This window comes from Sus scrofa, chromosome 5 (assembly GCF_054392235.1).
Source record: "Sus scrofa isolate SSC_HxYL_T2T_F1_AM1 chromosome 5, Sscrofa_HxYL_maternal_Yorkshire_Landrace_v2.0, whole genome shotgun sequence".
Lineage (NCBI taxonomy): Eukaryota > Metazoa > Chordata > Mammalia > Artiodactyla > Suidae > Sus > Sus scrofa.
The window spans coordinates 72646324-72663739 of record NC_139387.1 but is presented as its reverse complement, the minus strand read 5'-3'; the positions used below and the strand labels follow the sequence as shown (position 1 = coordinate 72663739).

Genomic DNA, 17416 nt, shown 5'->3' with positions numbered 1-17416 from the left:
GGTTTGGTCATGAACTCTGTGATCTGAAGGTGGGCAGGGGGCTGGCTGGGAGGGGACTTGAATGGTGGCTTGGGAAGGAAGTCCTTCTCTGAAGGTGCCCAAGAAAGGGTCAGCCAAAGAGAGCTGCCGACCCATGTGCGGGAAGCCTAGGGGACGGGCTACAGAGAGCGATGAATGGGAGCCATTTGAAAGAAAGGATGTGACAAATTAAAGCGCAATAATGACTGTGGCTCAGGACTCAGAGCTTTTATCCAGCCTTGAGCTATTCTTGCTCTGCGTGGGGGAGGGAGGGCTGTAGGCTGCTTCGTCTTCCGAGTAAGGATGTGAAAATGAAGAGGAGCCTGGTCTGAGGCTGAGGGGGGAGACAGCAGATGAGTGCGTGGCCCAGGAGCCAGAGGAAAAGGAGCTGAAGAAAGAGCCTGGTGGTGAGTACAGAGAATCTAGGACACAGGATCCTGGTGCGGGAGCCCCCTGGGCTCTGGTCGCAGAAGGGAGAAGGGTGAGGATCAACAGAGACGCTGGGTAGAGAGGAGCTCCGTTTGCCCTTCCCGTCAACTATGTGGCTTTTCCTTGTGGTCAATCTCCTTTGGGAAGAGGGTTGCAGTGTGAGTTGGGAAAAAACCTGGGTTTGATTTCCAGCTCCACTGCGTGTCAACTTGGTGAACTTGGAGAAGTCTGTTCATCTCTGAGCTTCAGCGAACACTGAGGATTAAAAGAATAACACATGTAAAACCCCGCAGCGCCCAGCTCACAGCAATCATTTGTCACAGTCAACTGATGCTGTGAAAAATAGCTTCGTTTGATCAAGAGGATGACTAGAAATCTGGGAAAAGCAACCAAGACCATGTCATAGAGCTGTCCTCATGTAAATGCAAACTGATGGCAATTTTTTCATGAGTGTCTCCCCTGTGTGGAGTCCGAAGACCTGGCTCCTGGCCATGGTGCCACCATAAGCTGTGGGACCCGCAGGCAGCCGGAGTGAGCCTTCCAGGAGCAGGTCCTTGAGTTAGAAACCGAGATGATGCTGAGGGTGGGGTCTGTGCACTGGGTTCCCTGCGTGTCCGTCAGGCAAACGAGATATCTTGTGAGAAGCAAGAGTCCAGGCAAACGTGAGAGACCACAGGTGGGTGATCCCCAGAAGTGAGGCTGAGGTAACCAGGGAGGGAGAGGAGGAGGCGAGGAAGGGGCTGAGAGCAAGAGAGAAAGGGCTAGAAACTCTGAGGCAGTAGAGGGAGGAATGGAGATTACCACTAGGTTGGTGGGAAGATCAGGGTCAGAACCAGGAAGAACCAAAGTCCAGGAACAAGAGCGAAGGCAGGATTCACAGGACAGCTTCTTCCGTACTAGGAACTCTGAGCTACATGAGCTTCAGCCATCGGGGTCATGGGGGTTGAAAGTGTGATGATGGAAATAAGTAACATTTATTGAGTTAGTTATTTGACAAATCTTTTCTGTGTGTGTGTGTGTGTCTTTTGTCTTCTTAGGGCCACATCTGTGGCACATGGAGGTTCCCAAGCTAGGGGTCAAATCAGAGCTACAGCTGCCGGCCCACACCACAGCCACAGCGATGTCAAATCTGAGCTGCTGGTGTAGGTTGCCATGAGCTGTGGTGTAGGTTGCAGATGCAGCTCGGATTTGACATTGCTGTGGCTGTGATGTAGGCTGGCAGGTATAGCTCCAATTCGACCCCTAGCCTGGGAACATCTATGTGCCGCAGGGGCAGGCCTAAAATGAGAAAAAAAAAAAAAAGCCAAAAAACTATTTACTAAAAACAAACAAAAAAACCCCTCATAAAATGGGGGGAAATATTGCAGATCATGTATCTGATTAGGGATTTGTATCTAGAATATATAATAACTTCTTTAAAAATGAGCAGAGGATCAGAGTAGACATTTCCCTCCCTCCTCCCCTTCCTTCCTCCTTCTCTCTCTCTCTCTTTTTATTTTTCTTTCTTTTTTTTAGGGCCAGACCTGAAGCATATGGAAGCTCTCAGGCTAGGAGGTTAATCAGAGGTGCAGCTGCCAGCCTACGTCACAGCCACAGCTACAGCTACACCAGATCCAAGCTGCATCTGCCACCTACACTGCAGCTTTCAGCAATGCCAGATCCCTAGCCCACTGAGGGAAGCCAGGGATTGAACCCACATCCACGAGGACACTATGTCCGGTTCTTAACCCTCTGAGCCACAATGGGAACACAGACATTTCTCAAAAAAATGATATAGAAATGGCCAATTAGCCTATTAAAAGATGCTCAACATCATTAACCATCAAGGACTTGCAAATCAAAACCACAATGAGGGAGTTCCCTGGTAGCTCAGCAGGTTAAGGATCCAGCATTGTCACTGCTGCAGTGTGGGTCACAGCTGTAGCCTGGGAATTTCCACATGCCGCAGGCACAGATAAAAGAAAAAAAAAACCTACAATGAGATACCTGAGATACCACTTCAAACTCTCTGGGATGGTTATAATTAAAACAACAAAAACAAAAACTCCCAGAAAATACCAATTGTTGGTGAGAATACAAAGAAACTGGAACCCTCATACCCTGCTGGTGGGGATGTGAGATGGGGCAGGCATTTTGGAAAACAGTCTGGCAGCTCCTCAGAAAGTTAAACATAGAGTTACCATATGTAGCAATTCCACTGCTAGGCATAGACCCAGAAAAAATGAGAGCATGTTCACAAAAAACTTATATATAAGTGCTCATAGCAGTATTATTCATGATAGACGAAAGATAGAAGCAACACAATTTTCCATCAAGTGAGGAAAGGATAAAAAAAAATGTGATATTTTCTTGTGATGGAATATTACTTGACCACAAAAAGGAATGGAATCCTGACACATGCTTTAGCATGGCTGGATCCTTAACCCACTGAGTGAGGCCAAGGACTGAACCTGCATCCTCGCAGAGACAACACTGGGTCCTTAACTCTCTGAGCCACAGAGAGTGGCTCCCCTTATTTTATCTTTTTAATTAAAGTATAATTGATTTACAATATTGTGTTAGTTTCAGGAGTACAGCAAAGTGATTCCATTATATGTATATATATAAATAAATTATATAAAATGGGATAAATATATATTCCTTTGTCTATTCTTTTTCATTATAGTTTATTACAAGATACTGAATATAGGAGTTCCCATCATGGCTCAGCAGAAACAAATCTGGCCAGTATCCATGAAGACGCAGGTTTGATCCCTGGGAACCTCCATATGCTGCAGGTGTGGCCCTAAAAGCCAAAAGCACATGCGAAGTAAGGATCCGGCACTGCTGTGAACTGTGGTGTAGGTTGCAGACACAGCTCAGATCTGACGTTGCTGTGGCTGTGGCATAGGCTGGTTGCTACAGCTCTTATTCGACCCCTCTCCTGGGAACCTCCATATGCCACAGATGTGGCCCTAAAAAAGAAAAACAAACAAACAAACAAAAAAAGATAGCAAATATAGTTCACTGTGCTGTATAATAGGGCTTTGTTGTTTATTTTATATATAATAGTATGCATCTGTTAATCCCATACTACTATTTTCTCCCTTCCCCCTCCACTTCAGTAACCATAAGATTGTTTTTCTTTTTCTTTTTTTTAAAGTGGATTTGTGTGTGTGTGTGTGTGTGTGTGTGTGTGTGTGTGTGTGTGTGTGTGTCTTTTTTGTCTTTTCTAGGGCTGCACCTATGGCATACGGAGGTTCCCGGGCTAGGAGTCTAATCGGAGCTGTAGCCACCGGCCTACACCAGAGCCACAGCAACGCAGGATCTGAGCCGTGTCTGTGACCTACACCACAGCTCACGGTAATGTCAGATCCTTAACCCACTGAGCAAGGCCAGGGATCGAACCTGCAACCTCATGGTTCCTAGTTGGATTTGTTAACCACTGAGCCACGACGGGAACTGCAAGATTGTTTTTCTATGTCTGTGAATCTGTTTTTGTTTTGCAAACTTTATTTGTGCTATTTTTTAGACTGCACATATAGGTAACATCAGACGATATTTATCTTTCCCTGTCTGACTTACTTCACTTAATATGATAATCTCTAGGCCCATCTATGTTGCTGCGAATGGCACAACTTCATTCTTCTTTATGGCTGAGTAGTATTCCATTATATATATATATGCCACATCTTCTTTATCCATTCCTCTGTTGATGGGCATTTAAGTTGCTGGCAGGCGGCTTTTAGCAGTAAAGTAGTGAGAAAAGTAATCAGTATGTATTTTAAGCTTCCTCCTATGATGAGCAAGGTAGGTAACCTTTTTTACTATATCTCATTTAATCCTCAAACCAGCTCAGAGCCACCTTTATCCCATAGGGTACCTTTGTGCAAATTGGGAAAAGATGCCCTTCTTCTGGAAATGAGCAGCCAGGCCAGGATGCACAGTGTAAGTTATGGAATACGGTCTCCCTGTACAGGGTACAACCTGCCAGTTTGTGACGACAGCCCTTTATGCTGACAGGGGTACTGTCAGGTCTCCCTTTTCATAAATGAGAAGTTGACAATTGGTATTAGTTAAGTAACTTGTCTGAAGTGGGGGAAATGGGATTTAAACACAATGTACAGCCTCACACCCCAAAGTGAATCTTTGTACCCATTTGCACCCAGGATGCAAGGGCAAGGAGGTAGAAAGATGAAGAAAAATGGAGAAACCAGAGCTTCCATTGTGGCCCAGCAGGTTAAGAACCTGACATAGTGTCTGTGAGGATGTGGGTTCAATCCCTGGACTCATTCAGTGGGTTAAGGATTTGGCATTGCTGTGGATGTGGCATAGGCTGACAGCTGCAGCTTCAATTCGACCACTGGCCTAGGAACTTCCATATGCTGCAGGTGCAACTCTAAAACCAAGCAAAAATGGAGAATCCTAAGGCTTTAGATGTTTAGGGCAAATTTTTATCCCTGGAGTTGTGGCAACCCCAGGTAAAGAGAACTAATTATAGTTATTCAGTCTCTACTTTATGAAAAGTATTCCAAATATCTCCACATTAATTTGGGAAGAAGAGACACTTTTGCTTCATTTTCAAAGGTGAGAGCACTGAGGCTCTGAGAGGTTAGGAACTGCACGCAGGGTCACGTAGCTGCTGAATGTGGCATCTGGGGCAGGGTCCCATGCTCCTTCCATGTAACCTCCGAGAGCTTGTGCTCCACCAGTGAGCAGAGGAGCCCCGCCCTTGCAGTGCGCCCACCCTTCCTCCGAAGATCAGAGGGATGTGCTGGCTAGGGCCCAAGCAGCCCACTTCTTAATACTTTAGAAACCTGACATCGGGGCTGCTATACGCAGGTCGTTTTCTGTTGTTGTTGTTGTTGTTTTTTCATTCATTCAACAAACATTGAATGTCTGTTATTTACCAACTACCCAGTTAGGCACAGGGGCAGTGGTCACAATGTCTGAGGGCTCCAGTCTGACCTTGTCAATCACTCCACACCCCTCTTGTTTCCCCTTTACAATTTGGGGTGCAAATCGCCTTCGCTCCCTCCCAATCCTCCCAGGGCTTTAAGGGAGCCCGGGTGCTCACGTGGTTTGATTTTCCTGCTAAGTGGGAAATAGGATCTGGACACATGGAAGGTACCGAAACTTGCAGCTTCCCTTTCCTGCTTCCAAAACGGTGCTTTGCCCCCTCCTCTGCCAATTCCTGAGCGGCCCAACTCAGGAATACTGAATGCAGAATTTCCAGAGGGCGTGGGGGCCCGCCCTCCACCTGCCCCCAGCCCCTCCATTCTTCATCTCCCTGCTTTGGACCGGAGATTGAGAACAGCTTCTGTGAGGATGTGGGGCTCTTCCCTAGTGCAGGGCCCCTTTCTGGCTTTGGGAAGGACCAAAGGATTTGGCGGGATGTGTTTTTCATGAAAATGGAATTCAAATTGGAACCTTATGTCTGGTTTCTCTGCGCCTCGGTGCATGGCTAGAGCGTGGCCCACAGTGGACAGACCCGGATTCCGAAGGTCTGCTGACTCTGATTAGCCAAGCTGAGGTCTTCTCCCTAAAGGAGGGACTTCGTGCGTGTCCTTTTCCTGCAAGGACCCACTTCTGGTGATGAGATAGTGAGATCCAATGCCCAGCGGTTATCTGTGGAGTGTGTGTGTGTGTGTGTGTGTGTGTGTGTGTGTGAGTGAGTGAAGAGAAAGCACAGAGGGTTCATTCCGCATTCAGGAGAATTCTGGGCTCCCCTGAGCGCTAACATCCCCCTCGTTTCCCAGGAGGTGTTCTGGCCTCACAACTCAGCTGGGTCGGAACCTCTCCTCGAAAACTTAGTAGCTGAGCAATTCTCTGCAACTTACTTGGCTTCTCCGAGGGGTTCAGTCCTCTATTTCTGCATTCAGGGTATCTCAAATGTCAGTTTTCTTTCATTACAGCTCGCAATTCTGGCACTTGGGAATTCAGACAAGTCACAGCTGGAATGTTCATGTTTTGTATCTGCTCTGTGATGTCTGGGGCATCCGCTGGGATGATCTGAATGGGTGAGACTGGAAACAGCAACTAGGGCTGCTCAGGGAGTCTGTGTGTGTGTGTGTGTGTGTGTGTGTGTGCGCGCGCGCGCACATGTCTGTATGTCTATACTTTGTCCCCTATTAGACTGTCCTTGGGGTCAGGGACATGACTATTTTTTTTCCTTTTTTTTTTTCAGTCCCAGATCAGGGACTGAACCCACGCCACAGCAGCACCCCAAGCCTCTTTGGGGACAATGATGCATCCTTAACCCACTGTGCCACAAGGGAGCTCTGCCATGACTATTTCGTTCAACACGCTCTACTCAACACCTAACACAGTACGTGGTACACAGAGGATGCTCAGGGATTATTTGTTGAGTAGATGAGTGACTTCCTTTCAAGTCATGGCCAAGACAGCAGGCGGTGATAGAGTCCACACAGGGACAACCTCCTCAAGGAGCCTTCTTTTTGTCCCCTCCTTATACATGAATACTGCCCAGCTCACCCTAGACTGGGTGGAGAACCCCGTTTTGCAGCAAATATAGCTTGAGGCGTCCAGGGCTCGCAGATTCTTACCTAGACTGTGGCCTCAGTATTGGGCTGCACCTGCAGGCATATAAGCCCTATGCTTGCCCAGCTTCAGGATTAAAAAAGAGCCCAGGTGTTCCCATCATGGTGCAGCCGAAACGAAGGAACCATGAGGTTGCAGGTTCCAGCCCTGGCCTCGCTCAAGGGGCTAAGGATCCGGCGTTGCTGTGAGCTGTGGTGTAGGTCACAGACGTGGCTTGGATCTGGCATTACTGTGGCTCTGGTGTAGGCTGGCAGCAACAGCTCTAATTAGACTCCTAGCCTGGGAATCTCCATAGGCTGCAGGTGCAGCCCTAAAAAGACAAAAGACAAAAAAAAAAAAAAAAAAAAAAAGCAACAGAGACATGAATGGTTTAATGGGTGGGGGAGCTTACCTGTCTGAAGCGAGGTCCTGGACATCACCCCACCGTGTGCAGCAGATGACGATCAGGACATGGAGACAGTCTTCACCCCAGGGGGGGGGAGGGGGAGGGGAGATTGCCACTTGTGAGGGGTCACATCAGGTTGGCTCATTAGTTTCCAGGGAAACCAGTGAGGAGCACGCCCCTCTTGCCCTTTTGATAAGCTATTCTGAGCTGGGGCCTGGGGCAAGTACGTAGCATGTCAGTCATGAGCACAGGGTGTACGTGAAGCAGGCACTGGTCCAGCAGGGGATGTACAGAGAGCAAAAGCACAGCCATCTTTTTCTTTTCTTTTCTTCTCTTCCTTCCTTCTTTCATTCCTTCTTTCCTTCTTCCCTTTCTTCTTTCTTTCTTTTCCCTTTCTTTCCTTCCTTCCTTCTTTCTTTCTCTCTCTCTCTCTCTTTCTCTCTTTCTTCATGGCTTCACCTGCGGCACATAGGGACGTTCCCAAGCTAGGGGTCAAATCGGGTCTGCAGCTGAGGCTTACAGTCATGGCAGCACCAGATCCAACCTGCATCTGTGACCTATGCTGCAGCTTTCAGAAATGTAGATCCTTAATTCACTGAGTGAGGCTAGGGATCGAACCCACATCCTCATGGAGACAGCATTAGGTCCTTAACCCACTGAACCACAACGGGAACTCCAAAAACAGCCATCTTGAGTGACTGGACCATACACTAGGCTAATCGAAAATGTGTGCATGAACTCATCTGAGCTTTTCAGATGAACAGGTTCTGGGAATAAATGAGAGACACAGAGTACTTTGAGATGACAAATCTGCTGGAAAAGTCTTCTCGTGAAAAATGTAATTTTCACGAGATCCTGGCTGTCCCTGTGAGATCTTTCATCTTCCCCTTATCTTCAGACGAGCACATCCCTACATGGAGTGAGGCAGGGATGCGGGGGAATATATGGGGAATGGTACCTGAGTGGTGAGATTATCTGTATCCTCTCCGCCTCTGTGGCTGCCTGCCCTGCAGCTAGTAGCACACATCTTCCTCGGCATCACCTCCAAGAATCAGGTCCTGGGCTGACCAGGAGGGGTTCCTAGAGGCCATTCCCTGGCTCCCCAGCCCTGCCCAGGGAAGGACCTGGTGGGTGATGCCTGGGATCGCACTGCGAGACCGATGTTGGAAGACAGCTCCCCTGAAGAGTTGCTGAGGCCGTTGCTTTTGGAAAAAATAGAGTTCTTTCTACCCACAGTGAGCAGACACCCAGAGACCCTCTGAAATGGCATAAACCTAGGATTAGGAGCACATATCCAGAGTCTGAGGGTTAATATATATATACGTATTATGGTTAACATATATGTTATATCCATGTACATGTATGGATTATCATTTACTTTGGACCCCAGAGTCTTCTTGTATAAACCCCTCACTGCACAAATGAGAAAACCAAGGCCAGGGAAGTCAGGGGATCTGGGCTGAACACCGGGCACCCCAGACCTGGAAGTCGGGCTCCCTGACTCTGATTTCGGTGCTCGAGGCTCTGGATATGACCGTCCTTTGCAAAGTGTGAAGCTCCATGAGCCAGTGAGGGCATCATTCGTGTCATGACAAACACGTGTCCCTTGGGCCCTTGGATGGGGAAGGGAAATGGAGACAAAACAGCCGGCATCTCGTCTCCTCTCCCCCGCACCCCTCCCACCCCACTCTCTGCAGAATGTCCCTCCTCTTCTCTGGACTCTGGTCCCCTTGTTGGTGTCCTGAACCCTGGCCTGGGTGGGAATAACACACACATTTCAGAAAAGGGTCTGGAGAAGGAAGCTTGTGAAGGGTGCTTGGTGAGCCTTTGACGTCTTAGAAGAAATGAACAAAGCACGGAACCCCTAAGAGGAGAAGCGTGAGTCCCTGTCCACCCGTGTCCCTTTCAGCCGCTGCCGAGGCCCCCAACCTCCAGGAGGTCCAGCTGTCCTGGGCAGAATGCTGGGATCCGAGCCTGGCATCCAGCATCGCGTCCCCTGTGGTCAGAGCCTGGCCGCCTCTGTGAATTATGTCCAGAGGGAATTGAGGTTCTCCTCACCCCAGGCCATTTCCAGGCTTCCTGAACCACCAAGAGCCCTGTGAGGAGGAATGAATATTTTATAAAAGGCCATCAAACATAATTCATTCCTTTGAGTGAATAAGAGACTGTAGTTAAAAAAAGAGAAGTTCCCATCAGTGGAACGGGAGTGTTGCATTATTTAGCCCCAGCCCTTATATTCCATCAGGACCGCAGAAGATCCAGAACGTGAAAGCCACACTCTTAGTTCCTCAGGAAGAGAAGCAGCATCTTGGAGGCTCAGCGACATCCGCCCTGAGACTCACTGGGCATGGACAGCGGCTCTCTGTTTGCGGCAAGCTTGGGGGGGAGGGTGACACAAATGCTTAGGCCGGGACCAGGCACCAGCTGCCCCAGCCTCAGCTGAAGCTTCCATCTGTCTGTGTTCATCAAAAGGGGGAGGGGAGTGGGGGATGGGAGTGGCATCTCCTCTTTCTTTTCAGGGAGTAGGGGAGAGCCGTGCTGGTGGCAAACAGAAGTTCCAGGGCCAGGGATCAAACCCCCGCCACAGCAGGGACAATGCCAATCTTTAACCTGACGAGCCACCAGGGAATTCCCAGAGGCTCCTCTAAAGTCCTGTTGGGTCATCTGAAAAAGAATGCAGTTAAGGACGGCAGCGTTCAGGGTCACTCTTTGGTTTCTAAGATTTAATTTTCTCAGATTGTTCAACAGCACACAGATCTCTCAATATGTAAGGTCTGGTGAGAAATAGGGTTCCATGGGTCCCTCTGTTTGGGAAACATCGTGTTGAATGGTGTTAAGGAAGGTTATCAGCCACTTTACTATCCTACTGTCATTTGTGAAGCTCTTTGAGACAAAGTATTGGATTCCCAACTCATTTACGAGGGAAACATGAGTGTGTGTGTGTGTGTGTGTGTGTGTGTGTGTGTGTGTGTAGTACCTATTAAAATAAAGCAAAGCTCGATTTGTGTAGAGCTCAGTTTGGGAATGAAGAACAAAGGGTCAACAATAATACATTGAACCAGAGAGTTGGTCAAAATTAAGCTATTAAAATGAATTTCATGATGTATGTTCCATTTTTTTTTCTTATAGTCACAGAAAATAGAACATTAACGACGTCTGCTGTGTTGTATCTCCAAGCAGGGAAACAAGTAAGTGTACCGGTCAGGAAAGGCAAGGTTAAGCTATAGTCAGAAACATCCCATTCATTTCAGTGGGTTCTGTTGAAAGATTATTTACTTCTCAGACTCCATGTTCATCACTGGTATTCTGGGGGCCCAGACTGATGGAGCCGCCACCTTCTCAAGGGCTCTGGATCATGATGGCAGAGGAGAAAAGTTGGGCTAAGTCAGTGCTGTGGGCCAGATTCCACCCATGTCATAACACGTCAGCTGGAACCAGTCATGTGACCCCGCCCAACACTACGTGGACCAGGAAGGATGCAATACTACCCTGAGTTCAGAGGGAGAGAACTGGAAATATCTGGTAAATAGCAGCTATGATGACCATCCTTCACCCTCCTGATGATGAAATGTTTGAACCTCAGAGGCAAATACACTCACTCTCTAAGGGAGACAACCCAAAAGTCTTTTCCAAGGTCAAAGTCTAGGCTCTCCAGTGGTGTGCAGTCTTTGTTCACAGAGGAATATATTCTGGTCCCTGTATCAATTATGGATATGGCTTGTCCTAGATCAGAAACTCAGGGAACCAAACAGATAATATGCTTTTCTCTTTCCTACAACACAATGGACAAAGGTTGATTTGGAATAAGGTAACCCTAATAAATATTCCCTTTCAGAAAGGGGAGAGATGGAAGCAGTATAGCCATCACTGGACCATGGTGGTTCTAATTTAGGCCCTCATCTGGCTGTTTGGAAGGGGTTCCTAGCCCACAGTGCTCTGTCCCCTGGCTTCTCCTCCTGGAATATTCCTTTTTCTCTGCCATCTTCTTTGGTCCTATCTGGGATGGGCATTGCCAGGTGTATGCTCCTTGGAGACTGGGCAGCTTTCTCTGCCTGCTTCTTGATGATAGATATTTAGGGGCCCAAAAGCTGTTTCAAGTCTTGAATAGGCATGAATGGGTTGGTCCAGGTGCTGGTTCCTTTGGCAGTATGACTCATGTAAATCACTTAGGCTTTCTCCTCTCTGTCCAGGCAGTTCTCTGTGCCATTAACCGCACCCATGGTCCTTCTCGAGACCAACCTAACAGTGGATAATTTGAGGCTACTGACTTTCTGGGGGGGGTTCTACACCTCTATTTTCTTCCTCCTCCCATGAAGCATTTTCTCTAATTCATAACTATCTTTTTCGGAAGCCACAGCTTTAATTAGGTTTTTGCTCTAAAACACCTTATTTCATTCAGAGGTACCAGCAGTGGGCATGATTGCCCTATGATGGATTTGTTCCATGAGGACCCAAGCCTGAGTCCTAATCAGCCCTTCTTGCACAGAGGTCTTTTAAGTTTTGTTTACTTCTGAGTGCAGATGATCAGCAGTTGCCTGGGCCAGCCCTGAACACTGTCACATTTCTGGACCTTCTCTTGTTCATTTCATTTCTGCTCGCCAAGAGTAGCCACCATGAAAGGCTAACAATCTCTTTTCTGATTTTCTGCTGTGGTGCGATGGGATCGGCAGTGTCTTGGGGATACTGGAACGCAGGTTCCATCCGCTGCATGCAAACTCTGTATGCGGAGGGGTGGCCAAAAAAAAAAAAAAAAAAAAAAAAAAAGACACACACAACAACCTGTTTTCCAACCTCTTCAAAGATATGCACGTTTTTAGGTACATTAACCAAAATATCTAAATTATCACAGGCAACAATCTTTCAGATGTTTTGTCACTTATAACATGGATTGTCCATAACAGCCTCCAATAAAATGTCTTCACTGGCCATCATTTGGCCCCTGAACCAATGTCACAAATTTCAGGTCTTGGTTCTAGCAGCTTCTTCTTCTTTTTTTTTTTTTTTAATATTTATTTATTTATTTATTTATTTTGGTCTTTTTGCCATTTCTTGGGCCGCTCCCTCGGCATATGGATGTTCCCAGGCTAGGGGTCTAATCGGAGCTGTAGCTGCCAGCCTACGCCAGAGCCACAGCAACTCGGGATCCGAGCCTCGTCTGCGACCTACACCACAGCTCACGGCAACGCCAGATCCTTAACCCACTGAGCAAGGCCAGGGACCGAACCCGCAACCTCATGGTTCTTAGTCAGATTCGTTAACCACTGCACCACGACGGGAACTCCTCTAGCAGCTTCTTGATGCTGGGTTCTATTGTGAATCAGTTTCGATAGACTACATTAGGCGGTGGTAACAAATCCATCCCCAAGTATCAGAGAATTAGAACAACAAATGCTCTTTTCTTACTCATGCCACATTCCTGTTGCTTTACCTGGGGGTCCTGCCTCATGTCACCTCACTCTGGAATCCACTCATCTGTCAGAGCAGCTGCCGTCATGAGGGATGCTGACCATTGTGGGTGGGGTAAAGAAAGCCCTGGAGTCTTTTGCGTTGGTAATTAAATGTTTTGGTTGAGAAGTAACACACATCACTTCTGCTTCCAGCTCATTGGTCAGAACTACTTGCCTGGTTCAACCACAGGTGAGTTACAGTGTATAACTCCCCGCCTCCCTGAAAGGTAGGGAGGTGGAGATGTTTGGAAAACGGCACCAATGATGCCACAGGAGGGGAATGGGATGCAGAAGCAGGCTGCAAACTCGTAATACTAATAAGGTCTCTTGGGATCCTCCCTGAATGATAAGGCATCCTTAATAGATCTATTTCTTGGCGTGGTTAGTCATTTCCTAGCTGCTGATTTGCACGACACAGATGTCTAATGCACGCCTTTTCCAATGTACAGCTTCACTCAACTGAAAGCTCTTAAGTTTTTCTCTAGTGGATTCTAGAGCATCATTAACTCCATCACCACTTTGTAGCTGATAGCATTACCGTTCTCACCACCCTCCTCCTCCTCATCTTCATTATCATCATCGCCGCTGCCATCACTTTGGTTCAGGGAAAGCCTAGAGGAAGGGAAGGGCTCCTGGGACATAGTGTCTTACTCATCACCCTTGTCCCCAACCGTCTACAATGGAAGCGAGAGAGAGAGAGAGAGAGAGAGAGAGAGAGAGAGAGAGAGAGAGAGACAGAGAGAGAGAGAGACAGAGACAGAGACAGAGACAGAGACAGAGACAGAGACAGAGACAGAGACAGAGACAGAGAGGGAGACAGAGAGAGACAGACAGAGAGACAGACAGAGAGAGAGACAGAGAGAGGGGGTAATTCTTCTTAGGGAGGGTGTGTGTATACACACGTGTGCACAGGTAGGAACTGAGGGAACTGCCCACTCACCACCCTTTTCTTCCACAGGGCTCTGTGGGGGACAGGGCAGTGAAAAGGACCTTTCACAGAGATTACTCATAAGAAACAAGGCTAAATCTCCCCAGAGGAAAACTACAAGGGTCCTACCGCCGGGGTAGTGACGAGCACATGCACGCGTGAGTCTGGTTGCTCTCATCTTTGAATTCTCTGCTGAAATAGCACGTCCTCACAGGGAACTTGCCCAACCACCCTCTTCAAAGCAGAAGCCCCAGGTTCATTTCTGACCTAGCATCCCATTTATTTTCTTCAGAACATGTGCTATAATATGTAAATAGCTTCTTTATTGTTCACTGTTAAATTTTTCTATCTAGAATGAAATGTGTTTATTGCAGGAAAATGGAATCTTGTAAGAACGGTTTGTCCAGATCACTTCGGGATCCCCAGCACCTGGCACGTGGTGGCACCCACTAGCTTCTCAATGAAAGCTTGTTCAATAAATGAATGACCCCCACTATTGGTGAGAGTGTCTGAATTTAGACACCGTTTAAAAAGCCTAGGCGTGCCGGTCGTAGCTCAGTGGTTAACGAATCTGACTAGGAACCATGAGGTTGCGGGTACGATCCCTGGCCTTGCCCAGTGAGTTAAGGATCTGGTGTTGCTGTGAGCTGTGGTGTAGGTCGCAGATGCAGCTTGGATCCCACATTCTTGTGGCTGTGGTGAAGGCTGGCGGCTGCAGCTCCGATTAGACCCTAGCCTGGGAGCTTCCATAGGCCATGGGTGTGGCCCTAAAAAGACAAAAAGACAAAAAATAAAAAGCTTACATTCTCATGAAATTGGGGTTCAGTGAACCCTGGGGAAATGTTCACCTATCACTGGGCGGGGGGGCATTGCAGTTTATGGATGGGGCTGTTCCTTTTATCTTCCCTCCTGTGGGAACCAGCATTTCTAAAGGTGTGATTTTTTTCGGTAAGATTTTTATTCTTTCTGTTATAGTTGATTGACAATGTTCTGTCAATCTCTGCTGTATAGCAAAGTGGCCCAGTCTCTCTCTCTCTCTCTCTCTCTCGCTCTCTCTCACACACACACACACACACACTCATATACATTCTTTTTCTCACATTATCCTCTGTCATGTTCCATCACAAGTGATTAGATGTAGTTCCCTGTGCTATACAGCAGCTCTAAAGCTGTGAGTTAACACACCCTTAGTATTTGCTTGAGCAGAATGATCTAGAGGCACAGGGCTTTTCTAAAGCTCAGAAATGAGTCTCTTTCACAAAAGCACTAAAAACAGAACTCCGATTCATGAACTTGCTAAAGGGCTTTCCGTCCAGGGGAAGCTCCGCCTGCACAGTGAAACCTCTCCCGTGTTCATACAGCCTTATGTCTGGTATGAAGGTAACCATAAAGCATCCGCTCTGCCTGTGGACTGGCAGCCTTCAGCCAAGTGGTACTTAAAGGGCTGTTGCCACCATCATGTTAGATCGTGCATCCTTCTGGCAGAATGCAGGTTCCTGCCCACGGTTCTCCAAGGTTTGTTTTGAGGAGTTGCTGACTTAGTGGACAATCTCATGAATAATAATGGCAAAGATGAAAACAAACATGCAAATGACTATTTCAATATAAAAACTGACCATCAAAGACCAAAAGAATCCTGAGAAGGGAGTTTCTGTCATGGGTCAGCAGAAACGAATCTGACTAGTATCCATGAAGAGTGGGTTCAATCCCTGGCCTCGCTCAATGGGTTAAGGATCCAGCGTTGCCATGAACTGGGGTGTAGGTCGCAGATGTGACTCGGATCCTGCATCACTGTGGCTGTGGTGTAGGCTTGCATTGACAGCTCTTATTCAACCCTTAGCCTGGAAACCTCCATTTGCCACGGGTGCGACCGTAAAAGACAAAAAAAAAAAAAAAAAAAGAAGAATCATGAGCAAGCCAATTTACAACCCAGAAAATAATTACAGATTATTGGACAAGTGTAAAAAAAAAAAAAAAAAAAGAATATCTTCGATGTTGTGCTTATTGTAGGTTCCCTTTTCTTTCCTTAAAATGCTCTGTTGTTGTTGTTGCTTTGAATGGAGCAACTTCCTAGTGCAAAGTTTAAATGGCTTAATTACATAGACGGTGAATAAGAAAAGTATTGACTGGGTGACTAAGTGCACCTGCCATTCACTGCAACATGCAAGGAGAGAGGGGAGGGTAGAAACAAATAGGACAAGCAGAGAAAAAAAGCAGAAATGATAGCTGGGGTGAGGGACCAGACCAGAGAATGATGATAAGGTGGGAGCCTGTCTCCTACACGCTCACCCCTTGACCGCTGCCCTACACACGCGGGACGCTTAGTTCCCTACTCCCCCCGCCCGGCTGGGAATGAACCACTGTATCTTTAAAACACTCTGTGCAACAGGAAGACCTCTCACAGGAATCTTGTGGTTTGAGAGGACCTCTATGTATCCTTCCCATCATTATCATCCATGAAAGCTTATCTTACTAATGATCTACACAAAAACCCCTTCTGGCTGTCAGCCAATTTCTTTTGTCCATAACCACCCCAAAAGCGGGGTGGGGGGGTGGGGGGGGGAGTGGTGCACAGAGGCACAGAGAAGCAAATGTCAACCCTACCTGGAAGTGGCAGAATGAAAAGATCAGACCAACTGCTCCAGCACCGCACCCCAGCCTGTCTGTACCAGTGATGGAAGACCATAGATACCGTCTCTGGAAGAAATGGATGGAAAACCATTCTCACCTCCTCGCTCCCAGAGAGTTAGGGGAAGAGTCTCTACAACAAACTTGGGTCCCTACCCCAAAACTGCCAGCTGGATCTTGGTTGTAACATTAGGAGGAGCAGAGGCCATCTTTCTCATAGGCCTGGGAGGGCTGAGATAGTGCTGGTGAAGCACCTAGAAGGCCTGGCACCTATCAGATGTTCAGGAAATGCAGCTATTAGTTTAATCAACATGCCCTTTACTTTCCCCCCTCCCCCCTTGCTCAGACACCCCAAGTTCAATTCCAGGGAGGCTGGGAGCTGATGAATGCGAGGATGTGCTTCCCAGGGCTATGCTTCCTCTGAGACGCCACCATCTATCTTCTGGTTCTTTCTTCACTGGGGCTGCCGCCCAAGCTCCCAGGACCCCTTTGGAAAACTTGGGAAAAGCGACCGGCGACTTCTCACCCTTCTCACTGCCATCCCTTTGCAATCCTAGGAGAAGGACGTCCCCCGCCGTCCCCAGGTTGCAAAGGAAGGCATGGGATTCTCTGCGGACTGACACAGGAGTACAGTTTAAATTGGAAACTCTCAAGAGATCAAACGCCTTAAAAATTTTCTTTTAAGTAGAGATGGGAGAAGCTGGCAAACGAGTTTCCCCGTAAACACAAGACAAAATATGATTTGATTTTTTTCATTAAATTTCTGGGTGAGTGGAGACACCGAGCTCTGTGCTGGGGGGGCGGGGCGGGGTGTTTTCTTATTGATGAAATGCACTGCGCAGGTCAACTCCGTAAACCGAAAAGCGGATTGCGGGGGCGGGGGGGTGTGGTATTAGGTACCTGTGCCTGTTCAGGGGGCCGTGGATGTGGACCTGCAGAAGGGAGAGGCGTGCCAGGGGAGCGCGGGAAAGATTCCGGGAGAGGCGGGGGTGCGTCTGTCTGCTGGGAGCGCCCTGGCTCGCGCGGCCCCTGGCCGGGCGA

General features: G+C 47.8%; 2 long non-coding RNA genes across 2 annotated transcripts; one reads left to right on the top strand and one right to left on the bottom strand.

Moving 5' to 3' along the window:
* Positions 1-308: 308 nt before the first annotated feature.
* Positions 309-13906, top strand: LOC106507532 (uncharacterized). The gene is made up of 3 exons (XR_001303575.3): positions 309-425; positions 10502-10560; positions 13778-13906. It is a non-coding gene; the product is annotated as an uncharacterized LOC106507532 (long non-coding RNA).
* On the bottom strand, positions 11960-17408 carry LOC106507533 (uncharacterized). The gene is made up of 3 exons (XR_014803932.1): positions 17276-17408; positions 16352-16444; positions 11960-12089 (listed from the first exon to the last, which is right to left on the bottom strand). It is a non-coding gene; the product is annotated as an uncharacterized LOC106507533 (long non-coding RNA).
* Positions 17409-17416: the final 8 nt, after the last annotated feature.